We start from the raw sequence: 18648 nt of genomic DNA, 5'->3' as shown, positions 1-18648 counted from the left end.
CCACGGGAGCCGTGGGCTCTCTGTCCACCCCGTGACCACCACGGGAGCCGTGGGCTCTCTGTCCTCCCTGTGACCACCACGGGAGCAGTGGGCTCTCTGTCCTCCCCGTGACCACCACGGGAGCAGTGGGCTCTCTGTCCTCCCTGTGACCACCATGGGAGCCGTGGGCTCTCTGTCCTCCCCGTGACCACCACGGGAGCCGTGGGCTCTCTGTCCACCCCGTGACCACCACGGGAGCAGTGGGCTCTCTGTCCTCCCTGTGACCACCACGGGAGCCGTGGGCTCTCTGTCCTCCCCGTGACCACCACGGGAGCCGTGGGCTCTCTGTCCACCCCGTGACCACCATGGGAGCCGTGGGCTCTCTGTCCTCCCTGTGACCACCACGGGAGCAGTGGGCTCTCTGTCCTCCCTGTGACCACCACGGGAGCAGTGGGCTCTCTGTCCTCCCCGTGACCACCACGGGAGCAGTGGGCTCTCTCTCCTCCCTGTGACCACCACGGGAGCCGTGGGCTCTCTGTCCTCCCTGTGACCACCACGGGAGCCGTGGGCTCTCTGTCCTCCCTGTGACCACCACGGGAGCAGTGGGCTCTCTGTCCTCCCTGTGACCACCACGGGAGCCGTGGGCTCTCTGTCCTCCCTGTGACCACCATGGGAGCCGTGGGCTCTCTGTCCACCCCGTGACCACCACGGGAGCCGTGGGCTTTCCCGTCTGCCCTGTGACACGCCCCAACTGCCAGTGCAGGGCCCTCCTCAAGCAGTGCTGTCCTGCTCAGAGCCTCCCACGTCCTTCGTGCCTTGTGCTGGGGCCGCTGGGGAGGAGGACAGAGCCCCTGCCCTGGTGGGACTCGGTGTCCATTGTAGAGACAGGAAACAAAACACAGAAAATACAAAGGAATCGTCCTGCTGCCCAGAGGCAGCTGCCCTGTCTGTCGTGCCCCACGCAGGCTTTCCGCATGCCACGAGCAGTTCCCGTGGGCTTCCTCTCCATCCACACGCCACACGTGTCCCTGCTGTGTGTGGTGGCACTGCCTGCTCTGGCGCCCGGGCATCCTCCTGCCTGGCTGCCGGCTGCTCCTGAGGCCAGCCCTGCTGGGAGAGGGGCCAACGGACGTGCTCCCCCCGGGGCTCCGGGCAGCCTGCCGTGTGGCCGACGTCTGTCCCTGCACCGCCAGAGTGGAGGCCTAGATGCTGTCCTGGAGATTGCCGCTGTCAGCGGGGCCTTAGGAACTCTCGTTGTCAAGCACACGCTGGTGCCCTGCTGGGAGGCCGCCTGCCTTGGGCTGGGGAAGTGCCGGGCTGCGCTGAAATCTGTCGAGGGCTCCCGGGCATTTATAGCTCACGTGGAAATAAGAGTGACGCCTGCTTGTGGCCTCGTGGCAGCAGTTTGCTGACACCACAGGACCCTCAGCCCCAGGCGTGTGACTGACTTCTTGGTGGGAGCAGCAGAGTTTCGGGGTGCGGTGCTGCTCCCTCTTGGGGTGCTCTGCCCGACGTGCCATCTCCTCACTGGACGCTGGGATTGAGGCGCAGCATTCACGGTGTGCTGGCTCCTGAGGTCTGAGCCGCCGCCGGGACACAGCGCAGTGTTCTGTCCCCTGAGATGCTCCCTGCGAGAGGCCCTGCTGGCTGCTGCCCTGGCGGTGCAGCAGGGCCGGGGGGGCCTGGGCACCCCTGGTTCAAATGCCACCCGCACGAGGGCCCCGCCCAGCCTCTGAGCTGGACTCTGGGCCTGGACTGCTGGGCTGAGCCGGGAGCCCCCAGCAGGAGGCCTGGGCCTTGGTGTGGCGTGTGCCTGGGGGCCTGTGTCTGCCCGCCCCCACCACGGGCTTCTCCTGCCCAGGGCCGTGGGCAGTTCCAGTGTGGCTGCCAGAGGCCCCGTGTGTCCACGGCCTGTGGGTGGCCCAGCTCAGCTGTGTGTGCGTTGTCACTGTCCCGGGGTGGTGGGATGGTTCACAGGCAGAGGGGCCTGAGGGGGCCCTGCCGTCAGTGTCTCCCCCGTGTGTCTGGCCTGTCTGCACAGGGAGGGCACGTGGGCATGGGCTGGCTGGGGCGGTGTGTGACAACTGGAGGCGCTGCCTCTGCTGTCCTGGGACCAGGCACCAGACCCCACCTGCCACGGGCTGTGTGACCCCAGGCTGTGGTGCTGGTCTCTGAGCTTGTCGCCCCACCTGTCACAGAGACGGGTCCTCCTGGTGGGCAGTGTGTGTTCCTGCTGCGACTGCCGTGGTGGCCGCAGTCGTGGGAGCAGGTGCGCAGCGAAGGCCTCAGGTGGTGGCCCCCCAGGGGCGAGTGAGACTGGGGGGCCTGGCGGATGGGTGGGGTGTGGAGAGCAGGCTGCACCTGTGATGCTGGAACGGGACCTGTGTCCTCGTCCCCTCTGAAACGCCCCAGCCTGGTGACCGGGCCAAGTGGCTGTGCCCACTGGCTGGGTCTCTGCCTCTGCTGATGCTTTGCTTTCCCTGACAGTCAGAGGCGGGATGTCGCAGCATCCTGGGGTTGCTCTGCTGATTTGGGGGTGTCGGGTCCTGAGGTCCTCCAGGTACCAGAGCAGGTGGGAGAGCCTCCCACGCGTCCGAGGGCTGGCGTGCCCGCCACACCCAGCTCACGGGCAGCACTGCAGTCCTCTGTCATTTCTTCCCCAGAAGTCTAGGTCGTTTCACTTCTAATAAAAACAACGAAGTGTCCTCTAATGTGGTGACGTTTGGAGAGCTTAGGGTGCGGACCGAGCCCTTTCTGCCGTGGTTGGGTTCCTGTCGTGGGGCCCGGGGCTGCGCAGCGGCCTGCGTGTCCCGGCCGTGGGGCTTGACCAGCAGCCTGCGAGGGCCCTGGCTCTGCTGGGTTCTCTCTCGGTGGGCCAGGGTTCTCCGGGCGGTGCCGGCGCTGTGGCCCAGGCTCTCACAGCCGTCGGCACTTGGGGGGGGGGCACGTATTTCTTGTCTTTGATCTGCATCCTCCACAAAGCTGCCAGAGGAATGGCCGTGTTGTCCTCCTGCTTAAAAGACCCTTCAGTGGACCCTGTGGCTTGTGGGCCGATGTCTACTGCTTCCGCGTGCCCCAGGCTCCTGTGCCGAGACCCCTGCCTGTGCTCACGGTGCCCTCGGCCTGACTCCTGCCCGTGCTCCTACCTCTGCAGACTTGTCGGGCCTCGGGCTCTCAGGCACTCGACTCCAGCCTCCCTGTGGCCTGGAGCCTCAGGACCGAGACACAGATGGGGGCGGGAGCCTCCCGGTCACCTTCTGGAAGATCCTCGTCCCGGCTGTGTCTTTGCCCCGCTGTCTGCCTTCCGGGGGTCCCTGGACAGCCCCTGGTGAGCAGGCAGAGCGGCCCCACCGGCCCAGGCCCCGGGAAGGTGTCGGGAAGCCGAGCGTGTCCCTGTGTCCTGTGATGATGGCGGCGAGGGGAGCAGCACCTGGGGGTGCGTCTCTGTCCCTGCTGCTCAGCGCAGCCGCACCTCAGTGCAGGGAACAGTGAGCCCGCCACCGGCAGTCTGCACACCGTGTGCTCGTGGAGCATTCACAGAAACCGACCCAGACCTCAGCACATTTCCGTGAAATGGAATTATCCAGAGCATGTTCTTGACCGAAGTGGAATTAAACAAGAAATCAGCAGAGTTGTAAGATGACTTCTTATATTTAGAAATTGGGAAGCACACGTCTAAGTCACCTGTGGGACAAGGAAGAGTTTGTAATGGAAATTAGGAAACACTTTTTAGCTGAAAGGTAACAGAAATGTCACCTGTCCAGGCTTGTGGGCGCAGTAGCCGAGAGTCACTCAGAGCCTCGCCAGAGGACAGCCCGAAAGGCCGGAGTGGGATGAACATGGGAGAGGAATTAACAAAACAGAAGGTAAATCCTGCGCGGCTGAGACCGCAAGGCCAGGCTTGACTCTTGCAGGTGGGAATCCAGCGCAGAATCGGTGGACAGACGGCTCGAGGCAGGGGAGAGACGGCAGGAATGGCCACCGTTTCTCGTACGTCGCGCTGGCCACCTGGACAGCCACGTTTGGAAAGGATTTTGACCCGCACCTCACCGCATGCAAGGAGTAGTTGGCCAGTAGGACGTAGATCTAAGTGTGGAAGCTTCTGGAACTGTCGTCCAGGGCAGCCTGTAGCCACATCTGGCTGTGGGCGCGGGCGCTGTGCCCTGTCAGCGCACCGGACTTGGGAAAGACAACGTGCAGCATCATGTTGCTATTTTCTGTGTTTGCTGCGTGTTGAAATCATGACGTTTTAGATCTTTTGAGTTAAATAAAAATGGTTGCACCTGTTTCTTTTTCTTTTTAATGTGGCCATTAGAAAATTTAAAACTGCACCCGTGGCTTGCATTTGTGGCTTGTCCTGCATTTCTCGTGGACACTGCTGTTCCAGAAGGCTTGACCCGTGGGCCTAGGAGTTTTCTTAAACAGGATCAGAAAGTACCAGTCGTAAAGGAAAGACAGATAATTTGGTTCGCGTTAAGATTAAGCAGCTCCACGTATCGAAAGGTGCCCTTTAAAGAGGGGAAGTGCAGCCCGTGCGGGGTCCGAGTGCAGAGCTGACGGAAGGCCAGAGCGTGACCTAGAGAGCGGCCGGTCCGCAGACGGGTGGACACAGACCTGGCCCGACGCCCCAGGAGAGAGGAGATGCCGATGGCCCTGGGTGGGGTCGGTCACCCGTGGGCAGGACTCAGGCGGCTCTTGCGTGCCCGGTGCCCGGTGCGCGGCACGTGTGCGAGTGGGCGCCGGGTGGTGGTGTCCTCAGCCCTCACGTCCGGGCTCCACGTAGCGGCTGGTGTGTTCAGGGGAAGTTAGCCTCAACGCTTGTGCTTTCTCTGCCCCTGTTGTTTGAATTTGTCCTCTAGTTTTGTATACATCGTCCTTCCCCCCGAGCCCCGCTGCTCTGGCAGTGACACCCTTGCCGTCTCAGCCGCCCTCTCTCCGCACGTGTCGCCGGCCAGCGTTGACCCTCCTCTCCTCGTGGGCCCTGCGCACCTTGTTACTGTTTTCCTCGTTGGCATTTATTTGGATTTGCTGATTTTATGTGAGATTCCTGTGGCTGCGTTGCTCTGTCCTGTGTCTTTCTGCCCTTGCTCCTGGCACCGGTTTCCTCTGCCCCCTGTACGGCCTTTCCCGTTCTTTCCGGCAGCTCTGCTGGTGGCAAGCGCTGTCTCTGTCAGAACGCGCCCTCAGTCGGCCTTCGCTCTTGCCGGAGGTTTCCGCTGCATTGCTGTGTGTAGCTTTTGGCCAACTCACTTTCGGCCCGTCGAGGTGCCAGCCGGCGGTCTGTGGGTGCAGCCCCGGCGCGGAGAGGCCGCTGCCTGCCGAGCTCTGCTCGCTGGGCGGTTAGGGTCAGGGTCGGCCTCGCTGCTTCTGGCGTTTCACTGCCTCAGAGTTAGAAGCTGCAGAAATGGTGTGAATAACTGCTGTCTTCCTTTACCCGGATTCCTTAAATGTTAGCATTTTTGTTGTGTTAGTTTTGTCATTTTCTTTCTCTCTAGACACACATTACAGTCTGGGTGTGACCTGCCTCTTCACCCCAACACACAATAGAGGCATCTCGGCGTGAAAGCGCCTGGGTGCGGCTACACCGAAAGACGTGAGGGACAAGCCAGGTCCTTCCGCCCCACGCAGTGTGAGCTGTGAAACGGGCCCAGGAGTGAGTCTGTGGGAGGCGGGAGCGCGGGCCAGGGCAGCTGCGGTGCGTGGTGACAGCAGGCCGCCCGTTCCGGTGTGGGAGCAGCTTGTGGGGAAGGAAGTGCAGCAGCCGCCTCGGCAAGGTTGTCTGAAGGCCACTGTGAGGGTGTGGGGCTCGCCGGGTGCTGCCCTGAGCTCAGGGGCAGCCACGTCAGGGGCTTGGGCAGAGTGGAAGTGCCACCCTGCGGGTGCAGGTCCCTGTCCCCCGACTCCCCCGGCCCCCCGCCATGATGTGCCGTGCAGCAAGACAGCAGACCCTCTGCACACGTCCTGGCTGGGGCTTGCGGCGGGGCGTTGGCGCTGAAAGCCCGGGGGTGTGTCCCCAGTGGGCATCGAGTACAGTGTCATCTGAGCTTGTGTTTTGGAGACAGGGTCTCACTCTGTCGCCCAGGCTTGAGTGTGGTGGCGTCACCACAGCTCACTGCAGCCTCAGCTTCCCGAGTAGCTGGGACCACAGGCGTGCAAGACCATGTCTGGCCAATTTTTAGATTTTTTGTAGAGACGAGATCTCGCTCTTGCTCAGGCTGATCTCGAACTCCTGACCTCAAGTGATCCTCCCGCCTTGGCCTCCCAGAGTGCTAGGATTACAGGCGTGAGCCACCGCGCCCGGCCCAATAATTTCTTAATGTTGTCAGTATTCTGCCATTGTTCACGTTTTCCCAAAAAGGCCCATAAGTGCCTGCCTGCCCTCCCTCCCTGTATCTCACCGTTTCATTCCCTTTTTCTTTCTTCCTCCGCCTCCCTCCCTCTCGCTGCCTCTCACCATTTCATCCTCTTTTTCTCCTCCTTCTTCCCTCCGTCTGCCTCTCTTTCAGTTTTTCTCTTCTCCCCCCATCTCTCACGTTTTCATTCTTTCATTCCTTCCCTCCCCGCGGTGTGAGTTGAGGTCACAGGCATTCACAGATGTCAGTTGGTTGACAGCTGCGGAGTTTGTTTTGGGCTGTCGGTTCCGTCCTCTCTCTCCTTGCAGTGTTCTGAGCAGGAACCAGGGTGTGTTGTCCTACAGGTTTCCACCGTCTGGCTTGTGTCATTCCTGAGTTCCTCCCTGTGCCCGTCGGGCAGGACCATACCACTCACGGGTGTGCTGCCGTGGCCCACGAATGCCTCAGATTCTGTCCGGGGTGGTGCACGTTCTCATTCTGTCTTCCTCCTGTACTGCCGGGAGGACGTCTGTGACGAGAAGCTTCCTCCTGTCACTCTCTGGTCACCCTGGGAAATTCAGGGTAACGCGCTCAGCGTGAAGGAGCTGATTCCCTGTTGTCTTCTGTGACCAGTGGCGGCTGGAGAAGTAGGTTTGCACAGCAGTGAAAACCTCTGAGAACTCAGGGGTTGAAACAGTGTTGGTCTCCGCATCCCTCGTCCTCACTGCTGATCTCCTCGCCCGTCTTTGGCCCTGGAGCTCGTGCAGCCTGGTCGCTGGGCCTTGGGACGTGGCCCTCGTGGTCTCGGACAGCCTTGCTGCTCTGCTGTGACAGTGTGGCCCCCGCCCTGGACCTGGGACCCACCTGTGCTCCAAGGGGTCCTGGTTTCTTGTTGTGGGAAGTAGCTTTAGAGACCAAATTCCAGGTGCCAGAGGTGCCATCGCTCCTAGGCAACGCACATGGGACGTCTGAAGTGGGTGTGTCTCTGCCCCCCATTGGCGGTGCGTGGCGTGTGCAGACCCTTGCTGTCTCTGCCCCCCTGGCGGTGCGTGGCGTGTGCGGACCCTTGCTGGCTCTGACCCCCATTGGCGGTGCGTGGCGTGTGTGGACCCTTGCTGCCTCCGGCCCCCCTGGCGGTGCGTGGCGTGTGGGGACCCTTGCTGTCTCTGGCCCCCCTGGCGGTGCGTGGCGTGTGCGGACCCTTGCTGCCTCCGGCCCCCCTGGCGGTGCGTGGCGTGTAGGGACCCTTGCTGCCTCCGGCCCCCCTGGCGGTGCGTGGCGTGTGGGGACCCTTGCTGTCTCCGGCCCCCCTGGCGGTGCGTGGCGTGTAGGGACCCTTGCTGCCTCCGGCCCCCCTGGCGGTGCGTGGCGTGTGCGGACCCTTGCTGTCTCTGGCCCCCCTGGCGGTGCGTGGCGTGTGCGGACCCTTGCTGTCTCCGGCCCCCCTGGCGGTGCGTGGCGTGTGCGGACCCTTGCTGTCTCCGGCCCCCCTGGCGGTGCGTGGCGTGTGGGGACCCTTGCTGTCTCCGGCCCCCCTGGCGGTGCGTGGCGTGTGGGGACCCTTGCTGTCTCCGGCCCCCCTGGCGGTGCGTGGCGTGTGTGGACCCTTGCTGCCTCCGGCCCCCCTGGCGGTGCGTGGCGTGTGGGGACCCTTGCTGCCTCCGGCCCCCCTGGCGGTGCGTGGCGTGTGGGGACCCTTGCTGCCTCCGGCCCCCCTGGCGGTACGTGGCGTGTGCGGACCCTTGCCTGCATGCTGCCCACGCCCTTCGGCCCGTTTATGTTGGATTCACCCACCCCCTTTTGATCTCTTTTTAAGTGAAGTGAGTTTTCCTGTTTTTAGGGTATTGGGGCTTCGCTGGAATTGCTGTTTTAGTCTCGTGGCTCCTGAGGTCCCTTTTCTGCTGTTTTCAGCAGGAGACGAGGGTGGCCGCCCCAGGCTCCTCCCCACTGCTCGTCCGAGTCGCAGGGGAGCGACCCTGGCACGTTCTTAAGTGGCAGCAGCTGCAGGTGCAACGCACGGCAGAGCTCCCGGCCTCGTGCCTCTCGTGTGACGGAAGCTTTGTGCCCGAGTGGCAGGTCCCCTGCCCCCGGGCCCCCCTTGCCCTGGCAGGCACCGCGCTGCGCTCTGCTCCTGAGAGTCGCCTGCCGGGGTCCCGGGTGAGGAGTCGGGGTTACACTTCCCTGTGGCTGGTCTCACTTAGCATGGTGTCCCCAGGCCCAGCCATGCTGAGGCCACCAGCAGCCCTTCCTTTCCAGAGACTCAGTCTGTCAGCGCCCGCCACCGAGGGCGCGTCCCACTCCTCTCCCTCCAGTCACCTGCCACTGGCTGTGGGGTCCTTCCCCTGTCTGGGCTGTTGTGAGTGGTGCCGGGGTGAAAGTGGGGGGCAGGCGTCTCCTCGAGATCCACTCAGTTCTTCTGGATCAGTGCTCAGAAGATCCAGAGGGCGTGGGTGGGGCGTGTGTGGGAGTTTTATTTTTAATTTTCTGAGGGGCCTTCGTGCCGTTTTCCATGGTGGCTGCACCGATTTACATTCCTACCACGGTGCCCAAGGGTTTCCTTTCCTCCAAGTCCTCGTTTGGTGGTTCTGTTTTGGCAATTGCTGTGTGCGTACGGTGTGAGATGGGGCTCGTGGTGGTTTCGATTTGCGTTTCCCTGGCAGGTGGTGGTGCTGTGTGCTTTGTCACGTGTGGCCATTTGTGTGTCTTCCTTGGGAAGGGGTCTGTTCCGGCCCTTTCCCCATTTCTGAGCCTGATCCCTTGGGTGGTGTTGCTGTTGAGGCGTGTTTAGAGGTCGTCGGGTAAGTGGTTGCGTGTGTCCCCGGCCTGCAGGCGGCGTTTTCACCCTCTCGGTTGCTCCTGTTGCTGTGCAGAAACTTTCCAGTCCGACGTGATCCGCTCGTCTGGCTTGCGTTTGTTGCCTGTGCGTTAGGCATCCTGTACAGAACGCCACCGCCAAGCCCAGTGCAGGGGCTTTTCCTCTGTTTTCTTCCCGGAGTTTTAGGGTTCCAGGTTTTACGTTGACATGTTCACAGTTGACCCCTGAGCAGTGCGGGGCTAGGGGCACCCCGCCTCGCAGTGGAAAATCCGTGTGTAACTTTTGACTCACAGAGAAGTTTACTAATAGCCTGCTGTTGACCAGAAGCCTTGGCGATAACAGACAGTTGATGGACACGTGTTTTGCATGTTGCGTGTATCACATTCTGTGTTCTTACAGTCAACTAGGGAAAAACAGTATTAAGAAAGGCATAAGGAAGAGACAGTATTTACTAATTAAGTGGAAGTGGCTCATCACGAAGGTCTTCGTCCTGCCTCCCTGAGGGGGCGGAGGGGGGTCTTGCTGTCTTGGGGGGCAGAGGCGGCGGAAGAAAGTCCATGTGTAAGTGGACCGTGCAGTGAGACCCATGCCGTGCAGGGTCAGTTGTGTTCAACTTGGAGGTGGTGTGTGTGTGGTCTGAGATGAGGGTGCAGGTTTACTCCTTTCATGGCACCATCTCCTCCCCACTTTCGCCCGAGCCTTCCCCTGCGCGGCTCCGGGACGTCAGCGGGCCCCAGTCCCACTTCATCGCCCCTGCAGCCTGGGCCCCTGTCCTCGCCGCTGCCTGCAGTGCCCGGCTTGCCCCCCGGCGCCATCTTGCCTGCGCTGGGCTGGGTGGGCCGGGCCCCGTGGGAGCCTCTGCCAGGTGGGGCGGCTCTTTGCGGAGTCACCGTCCATCATCCATGCTTGACTGGCTGCTCCGTAGGTTGCAGGTGCGGTTTGCAGAGTAGGTCCCTGCATCTTCACCCTGCCACGCTCCTCTTTGCTTCTGTGTCCGCGAGCTCTCCGGAGCTGGCAGCTGGCAGTGTCCCCGTCCTGTCGGGTTGTCGCAGGACTGCCCAGGTGGCAGCTCTCGGGAGGGGCCTCTGCTGCCCCACAGCAGAGACCGAAAGTCTCCTTACTGTGCCCCACCCCCTTTTCTGTGTGGAGTCACAAGGCCAGCTAGGACACCTGGCACGGTCTCGGTGGGCGGCGGTGCTGGCTGGGGGCTGCTGGGGCCTGGAGCTCAGCCTGCGTCCCGCACACCTGCTCCTCCCCCGGGAGCACCATGCCCTGCGTGTGCTTCCTGTGACCCCGTAGTACAGGTGGTGGAGGGGGTGGGAGCCTGCCGGGGGTGCCGCGAGGGGGGTGCAGAGTCTAGTCCGGCTGCGCCACCCTGCTCCTGGGCACCCTGCTCGGAGTTGGGAAATAACGAGGGAGTTGACTGGCTTCACCTGGGGGTGGAGGTGGCGGCAGGTGGAGCACCAGCGGGGAGGTGGGGTCGGCGGCAGGGTGCAGGCGTAGAGCGCCAGCGCCTGGTGGACACAGCGAGCTCGAGGCGCGGAGACGCCTGGGCAGCGGCTGTCGTGGGGCGGTGGGTGCCGTCCAGAGCAGGGAGGTCGACCTGGTGCTCTGGGTTTTGCTTTTATGTAACGATTTTTTTTTCTTTCTTTTTTCTTTTTTTTGTTTAACATGGAACACTTCACGAATTTGCGTGTCATTTTTGCGCAGGGGCCATGCTAATCTTCTCTGTATCGTTCCAATTTTAGCATACGTGCTGCTGAAGCGAGCACTGTAACAATTTTCCTCACTGTTTACAGTCACAGCGGAAGCAGAGCCTCCCGTCCTCGGGCACGAGCTGTGGGACTCTGTCTCTACTCTGGGTAAATATTACAGGCTTCTCCCCGGGGCTGGGGCAGGGCTGTGCCTGGGGAAGCAGCCCAGCCTAACCCGTGTGTGAGCGTGGCGTGCTGTGGCCTCCCCCCTCCCTTGAGGCTGGCGGTTCCGTGGTTGCTGCCGTGTGGTTGTTGGGAGCTAGTCGCAGCCCACCCCCTGCCCGTCGTGTTCGCCATTTCCCGACTCACTGGCAGGGGCAGGGTGGGCCTGGGGAGGTTGCTGGTCTTGGCCGCTTCCCCGTTTGACAGCGAGACGTGGTTTTGCTCTTATTTGTGTTTGTTTGGTCATCGGTGAGGTGGCTCACACTTCCACGTGAGTTCTCTGCTGCGACTCGCTCACAGTGATTCACGCGTGGGTGCTGCCGTGGGGGCAACACGGGGAGCATCACAGTCAGACCTAGAGAGGCCTTGGAAGTAGCCAGTGCTTGGCACCTTCTGCTGCACAGCTGGAAGCTTCCACTGCTCAGTGGCTGCTCAGAGCTTGCTTGGCAGACAAGCAGCTTCCCTGTCGCCGTGATTCTGCTCATGCTGGAAAGAACCCTCTGCCATGTGCTCGGGCTCCCGGAGAGCACTGCTGCCGCCCGGCCTGGACCCTCTCTGGAGCAGGCGGGAGGCCCTCGGCCCCTTCCCACATGCAGGAGCAGCCAGTGGCATCCTGGGCTGGATTCCCCGGGCCGGAGCACCTGCTTGGTACACGCTGGTGGTCGGCGTTCCCGTGTCACAGATGGGAGTTCCTGAGGAGCAGCCCCTTTGCTCCAGACCCCCGTGCCCGCTGTGAAGGCCTCGCCCCGGCGGGGATCCAGGCAGCTCCGAGGAGCCAGCTGACCCCCGACTGCTCCCTTCAGGAGTCCCCACGCAGGAGCACGCCTGCAGCCTCTCGCTCCTGGGGCCACGGAGGAGTGTGGGTGGCAGAGCCCAGGGCCAGACGGGGCGGCCCCCGGGGCTTGCTCACGCTGTCCCCTGCCTGCTGCGGGCCATGGCTGGGGACGGTTGGTTCCACCAGAGGACGCTGCTGCCCCCAACCGAGGACCGCAGGTGTGCGCTAGTGGCGCCTCTGTGACGAGCTCTGGGTGTCCCCTGAGGCTGTTGTATTGCGCACTGGTTGGGGCCACTCGGAGCCCGGCCACGTGGGTGTGGGGTCCAGGACGTGACACCAGGGAAGGCCCAGAGTGGCTGCAACACACGAATGCCTGGTGCAGAGTGGCAGCAGGGCAGCCAGTGCCACGCGGTGCACACGTGTGACCCAGAAGCAGGCCTCCGAGGCCTGGCCTTTGTGGGGTCCCTGGCCCTGCCGTGGCGGGAGAGTGTGGCACTCCCCTGCGTCTGCTGCCAGCGTCAGCGTCTTTGTCTCTGACAGTGCCGTGGGTGGGACAACCCCCACCTGCCTCGGTTGCACTGCTCGGGCCTCGTCCTCCCAGCCCTCTCCCCGCGGCAGTGTTGGGGGCGCGTCCAGGCAGCCTCCCTGCACCTGTCAGGATGCTGGCGCTCGGGGACACGTCCACTGTGTCGAGTACCTTTCTGAGGGGGCACAGAGAGGAGGGGTCTGTGTTTGCCCCTAGGTTGACCCTGAGGTGAGTGTTTGCTTTGCAGGATGGCTCCTGGGGGGAGCACCCGGGGCAGGCCGTGTCCTGAGGGTCAGGGTCAGGGTCAGGGTCAGCTCGTGCACCGGGGGCGGGCGGTGTCCTGAGGGTGCAGCACGCAGGGCTCAGAGGGCAGGTGACCCTTGGGGAGGCTGTGACTGACCCTTGGGTGGGAGACTGTGGGGTCGAATTTGCCACCACTGTGCCTCTCCCGGGGGTCACGCCCTCTCCGGAGACTTCGCCGGCCCCTTCCAGGGTGCAGCGTTTGCTTCCATTTTTCTCTGGCGTGTGTTTAGCAAAAGGCTGTTTTTCATTCAGATTTTAGTTCTTTTGGGGGGAAAAAGCCTGGCAAAAACATTTATTTCCAGTTTTTCTGTTCCCGCCTTGTCAGGCAGGTGACGGGACGGAGGCAGTGGCTGGGCGGCCCCGCCCTTCTCCGCAGCGGCCTGTGCTCAGCCCTGGGGGGGTGGTGGGGGCTCACCTGGGTCCTGGCTGTCCGAGGCTCAGGCTGCAGGTCTGCGCCCCACTCCAGGCCCCTCTGCCCCGTCCTGCAGGCATCAGGGAGGGGCCTCAAACCAGCCTCTGGGCCGAGGACGTGAGCCTTCTCCACGGGTGGGGGGGGTGCCCTGTCCCCACCCAGGCTGTGGCAGCTGGGAGAGCTGGAGCTGTGTTGGTGTCAGGAGGGGCAGGGCCCGTGGTCCCCGCAGCCCCGGGTGACAGAGCAGCTCCAGTCACTGTAATCGTTAGGAGTTTGGCTTGACTTGAAACAGGATGAATTTGGTGGTGGGTGCGTTTCTCTCATAACTTTGTGCTGAAGTCCTGGCCCTGGTGTGGGCACGCCTGCCTCCCTCCCGCCGAGTGCGCCTGCTCCCTTTCCCCACGCCCCCAGCCCTGCCCCTGCCCTGGCGCTCCGTGGTCACCGCTGCACGTCTGCCAGCGTGGTGGGAGGGTGTTGTCGCCCTCCTGGGAGCTGCTGGGCTGGGCCGTCCCCATGCGCCTCCCACCCCTTCCGCGTGCCCGTCCAGGTCCCCACTAGACACTGGCGCCCCCGGGTCAGCTGGGGAAGGACTGTTCCTTTGGGTCAGTGCGGAAGGAAAACGGGTGTTGCGTTTCGGACGTTTTCCCCTTGGGGAGTGAGGCGGTACTGGCTGGCATGCTGGGGGCAGTGGTGGGCTGAGGGGCAAACTTGGTGGCAGTTCCTCCTCTCCCTTCCTCTGCTGACTGGGGCGTAGGCGGGAAGGGGAACCGCCTCCCTGGGGAACGGGCTGATGCTGGTGGGGCCACCAACTGCACGGGACAGCTCGGCTCTGGCCCAGGTGGGCAGTGCCAGCCGAGCTGCAGAAACAGGCTTCTTCCTCCCACTGCACCTGTCCCCCCGGGGTGGTTGGGGTGAAGTCTGCACAGCGAGAGCCCACAGGAGTCTGTGCGCGGCACAGGGAGCTGGGGCGGGGGCCGAGTCAGCCCCGGCACCAACAGCTCTTGCTGTAGAAACCTGCCAGCGGAGACCCCACTTGGGCGTTGACGCTGTGACGCTGGCTGGGTTTGGTGCCGCGGCCCCGGCCGTCTGTGATGGCAGAAGCAGTTTTTCTCAGGTGGTTCCAGGACACTTCCTGCCAGTGGGAATAATGACTCCCCGAGATCCAGGGGCGGCCTCGCCTGGGCAGGGCTGCCCGCCACTGCTGGGCGTCTGGATGTGCCCCCTGGGTGTGGCCTCGTTGGGAGACGTGGCTGGGGTGGGGTGGGACCCCCAGCCCCCGGTGCACCTGCCCTGAAGTGGAAGGGGCAGAGCAGACCCCCCTCCAGGCTGGGGCCGGGTTGCTTTCACGGCTGGCCCCGGGCTGTTCCCGTTCCCGACGCCCCACTTCCCTCCTGCCTCGGAGAACAGGCAGAGCTGGCACTGTGAGAAATGCAGGCAGCGCACCGTGAGCTCCGGTCAGTGAGGAGGACATGTCACACACACGGTTGTCTCTTCTCTGCTTGTTTAAGCATTGCCCATTTTGAGTGCTGTGTATGAAGCGTGGCACACGCAGAGGACATTACGGTTCTAAATGTACTCGTCTGTGGGCCTCACAAGTGAACATACTTCCACCCGGGTCACGGAACCAGAAAACCCGCAGCACCAGGGCCCTGGGGAGCCCCAGCCAAGAGGTGCCAGTGTCCTGACGTCCAGCCCCGCGTCTGGGCGCGGTGCGGGGCCGGGCAGACAGCGGCCCCTGTGTTGGGTGGGGAGGAGGTTGGCCGTGGGGAGCAGGGCCGGCCCCGGGAGGCCGCGGTGCTGCCGGGAAGGTGCCAGTGGTGAGTGAGGCCGGCAGCCCTAACGGGTGTCTGGGAGAGCGAGGGGCTGTCAGGGTCTGGGGGCGTGGGCGGCAGGCTGGGCGTGGGCCAGCAGAGAGAGACAGAGAGGGGAACAGTGGCCGGCCACTGGCTGCACATACACTCACGTGCACACAAATACCCTCACACACACGTGTGCACCCGCAGATACGTGCATGCATGTGTGCACACCCAGACCCACTCACAGACGTAGCTGCACATGTGCATGCACGGAAACACGCATGCAGGTACTCACGGCACAGCTTTGCGGTGTGCAGCCCCCACAGGAGTCTGCGTGGAAGCTGGCGGCCCAGGCGCTGTCAGTCTGTCACAGATTAGGGTGGACTAAGTGCTGGGACCGTGGCTCAGCCAGCTGGAGGTCTGTTTACGCGGAGCGCCGTGTGCGTGTGCGGTGCTGTGTGACCAGGAGACTGGGGGCGCCAGGGCTGGTGTGGGAGACGGGCGTGGAGGTGTCTGCCTGTGTGGTGTCGGCTCAGAGACGTCCTCGCTGCCTGTCCCGGCGTTTCGTTCCAGTCTGTGTCGGTGGAGCCTTCTGACCAACCACCAAGCCGCCACTTGGTGTCCTTGCCCGGCGCCTGCACCCCCAGGGCAGGTCCAGGGTCCCGGGTGGTGTCTCGTCCCACGTGGTTCCTGCCCGTGTGGCGGGGGGGCATCTGGTGAAGAGTGGGCCTGTGTGCTGCGGGCACCACTGCACGCAGCTGGCGTGACGCCCCGGGCCAGGGTCCTCTGTGGTTGCCGTGTGCTTGGATGAGCACAGCAGCCCGGCTGCCCGTCCCGAGTCCCCAGCTGCCCGTGTGGGTCTTGTCCCCCAGGGTCCGTAGCACCGGGGGCAGCTGGAGGGGCCAGGTGCAGGTGCCGTGTGGATATGGCCGTGGGGACCCCAGGAAACCGCCCTCCGTGCCACGGTCACTGTCACTGTGGACCTCCTGGGCCGTTGTCAGCTGCACATCGAGTGGGCTGTGGAGGAGGGGGAGGAGGGGCCGTGGCGTCTCCATAGTGACCGCGTCTGAAAAGCATTTTCACGTTCTCTCTGCGGAACTCAGCTCCCGGCTGGCCTGCCTGCCTCAGTGCACGTTCGTTTAGCCCTGGGTGTGCCGGGCGTGTTCTCTGCGGGGACACAGCCCTGAAGGAGCCCACGCTGGCTCTTGGGGGGTGGGCAGCGCACCGGCCCGCGGCGTGCAGCTCTGCCACGGCACTGGGATGGGACGGCGGTGGGCCAGGAGGGGCCTCCCTTACCTCATGTTCTTTTGCCAACCACTGCCTGAGGTTGTGTTTTCTGGGGTCCGTCCCACCTGCTCCCAGGGGCTTTGCGTGTGCGGGTAGAGCCGCCCACGGAGATCACTCAGGCCACATGTGGGCACGGAGGAAGGAGGGGGGAGTGGTTGGAGCCGGGAGCTGGCACCCATGTGGCGGCACCCATGCGGCCCCTCCCCTGCACCCTGCCCTGTTGCAGTTGGTGACCAGCGTTCAGTTCAGCAGTCGTGGCTGGGTCGCCCGGCGCAGGGCTGGCTGGAGAGGCCTCGGGAGTGGACAGACGCCTGGGCCAGGGCCGGCTGCGGTGGCAGAGAGACGTCGGGTGATGCTGGCCTGGCACAGGCGGGGGTGCGGGATCCAGCCCCCAGCCCCTGGACAGGCATTCGCAGGGGGTGGGGGGCAGAGAAGACAGGTGACAGGGGACACTGGGAGGCCAGCGGCCATGCAGGTGTGTGCGTGCGGGGCGTGGGTGGGTCGGGTGTGAGGCTGGAGACCTGGACGCTGCCCTGACCGGGGCACCGCCCTGCCTGCGTTTTCTTTTCAGTTGGCTCAGATGCCGTTTTCCACAGAACGTGCCCATGGCTCACTTTCCCTGGTGCCTGTAACCTGTTGCAGCCACAGGGGTGCCGTGGCCAGAGTTCCACGGACCCGGGTGCCACGTGCCCCGAGCACCCTCCGCCATGTTGCTTGCCAAGGTCAGCTCTCCCCAGACGGGTTTCAGGGATGTGGTTCATTTTGGCTGGGCATGTGCTCGTGGTGTTGGCGTCGTCCCTCAGTGTGGGTGACGCAGGCCCTGGGGAGCTCCTGGGGCAGAGCGTGTCACACAGACGTCACCACCTGGGCTGGGCATGGTCTGCCGCCCCCGCGAGTCCACAGGTGGAGTCTTGGCTTCAGAGGAGCCCATGGCAGTGGCGGGGCGTTGGCGCGGCCCTGGTTGCCATCTGGAGCCACGGGGCATGGCCATGGGGCCGGCAGGCCCTGTGGGGAGGGGGGCACGTGGCGCCCCCTGGCTCCCTGTGGTTCTGCCTTCTCACCCCTCGCCTGCGGCGTCTGTCCCGTGAGAGCTGCCCTCGCCACGGTGCACGTCTGTGGGGCCCCGCACGCCCGATGGCCCTGTTGCAGGGGCGGGCTCTGCCCACAGCAGCTCAGCGCCCTCCGGACCCCCAGGGGCTGGTCAGCCCTGTCCGCCAAGGCTGTCTGACGGGGACCCCGCAGGGCACGCCCCGCCTTTCCCTGAGTCCCCGCCTGGGGGGTGACTCCCCCCTCAGAGGGCGCAGCCCAGGGCGTCTCTGACCGGCGCTTCCCGCAGGCTGGCGCCGGGACTGCTCCTCCCTCCCGCCTGGCTGCAGGCGCTGGCCACGCCCTGCCCTGCCCGTGCCACTGCGAAAAGGCCAGTCGGTCTGACCAGCCCTGCTGGCCTTTGGCTCTGTGAAGGGAGCAGCCATTTGTCTCGGCCAGGGCACAAGGGTGGGGGCCGTGGCAGCGGGGCCTGGCAGGCCCTTGCGAACGCCGCTCGCTGGTGCTCCGGCTGCACCCCCACGTCATGCTTGGAGACCACCGCAGTCTGCCCGCAGACCCGGCCCTGCTCAGCCCCCACAGCGGGGCTCTGCTGCACGTCGGGGCTCCAGGCAGTCACCAGAGTGCTCAGGTGGCACCTGCTGGCTGGACGCGGCGCCAGGGTGGAGGCTGGCGTCTGTTGACTGTCCCCAGGAGTCCATCTGGGAGGCAGTGGCCTGTGTGGCCAAGCAGCAGGCTGTGCTGGGCGGGTGGGGGGCTGGTGCCATCCGGCGCAGAGGCAGCTGGTGGCCCTGGGCCGGCCTCGCGGCTTCCTGTGTGCACAGCCATGAGGGGCAGGGCTTTGCTGGGCGGGTTTCCTCCTCCTGCTCTGTAGCAGGGTGTGGCCGAGTGGGTCAGGGGGCGGCAGCCCCACCAGTGACCGCCCTGGCTGCGCTGCATCTTGCCAGCACGGGAGCCCACTGGGCATGGGGCCTTTGCCACCAGCAGGTGTCTGGCCTGTTGTCCCAGCCACGGCTGCTTGCGTCCCGGGCAGGGTGACGGAGCCTGGCCGTCAGTGGCCTTGTCCAGAGAAGGGTCCTGGGGTCCCGGGCTGCTGTGGGGGTGCCGTCGGGAAATCGTTTCTGACCTGGGATGGCCCCCCAGCCTGTCTCGTGGGCGTGTGCAAGTGCACACTGTGTGCAGGTGGGCGTGTGGCAGTCCCTGGTGGGGCTGTGGTTAGAGCCTGGGCTCCTCCATGGGGCGGAGATGGTGCTTGGGCTGCCCGGTGGGAGCTGGGTTCCCTGCCACAGCCCCTAGAACGTTCTCACGTTGGAGTCAGACCAGGGTCCCTTGAGTGTGGAGCCTGCGTTGCCTCTCGTCTCAGGGGTCCCGACTCTCGAAAGTGAGAAGCTCACTCTGCTCTGATACGGTCCGCACTCGTCACCGCACCTGGCAGGGCTGCCGCTGAGGGTTTGCGGGGGAGT

The 18648-nt window shown here is 64.2% G+C and overlaps 1 protein-coding gene and 1 non-coding gene across 3 annotated transcripts in view; one reads left to right on the top strand and one right to left on the bottom strand.

Annotated features, from left to right (window-relative positions):
• MOB2 (MOB kinase activator 2) overlaps window positions 1-18648 on the top strand; it is a 43273-nt gene that overhangs the window by 12134 nt on the left and 12491 nt on the right. Inside the window, exon 1 of one of the 2 annotated variants that reach the window (XM_045558566.1) lies at window positions 10943-10988. The exons of the other annotated variant lie outside the window; for it this stretch is intronic. The gene's annotated coding sequence lies outside the window, so the exon portion shown is untranslated. Of the gene's footprint in view, window positions 1-10942; window positions 10989-18648 lie in introns of those variants that run through there. 2 annotated transcript variants of the gene reach the window in all.
• Window positions 10792-10898, bottom strand: LOC123643050. The gene has a single exon (XR_006736626.1). It is a non-coding gene; the product is annotated as a U6 spliceosomal RNA (small nuclear RNA).

This window comes from Lemur catta, chromosome 7 (assembly GCF_020740605.2).
Source record: "Lemur catta isolate mLemCat1 chromosome 7, mLemCat1.pri, whole genome shotgun sequence".
NCBI classification, from domain to species: Eukaryota; Metazoa; Chordata; class Mammalia; order Primates; family Lemuridae; genus Lemur; species Lemur catta.
This window is presented reverse-complemented; position numbering and strand designations above follow the sequence as displayed.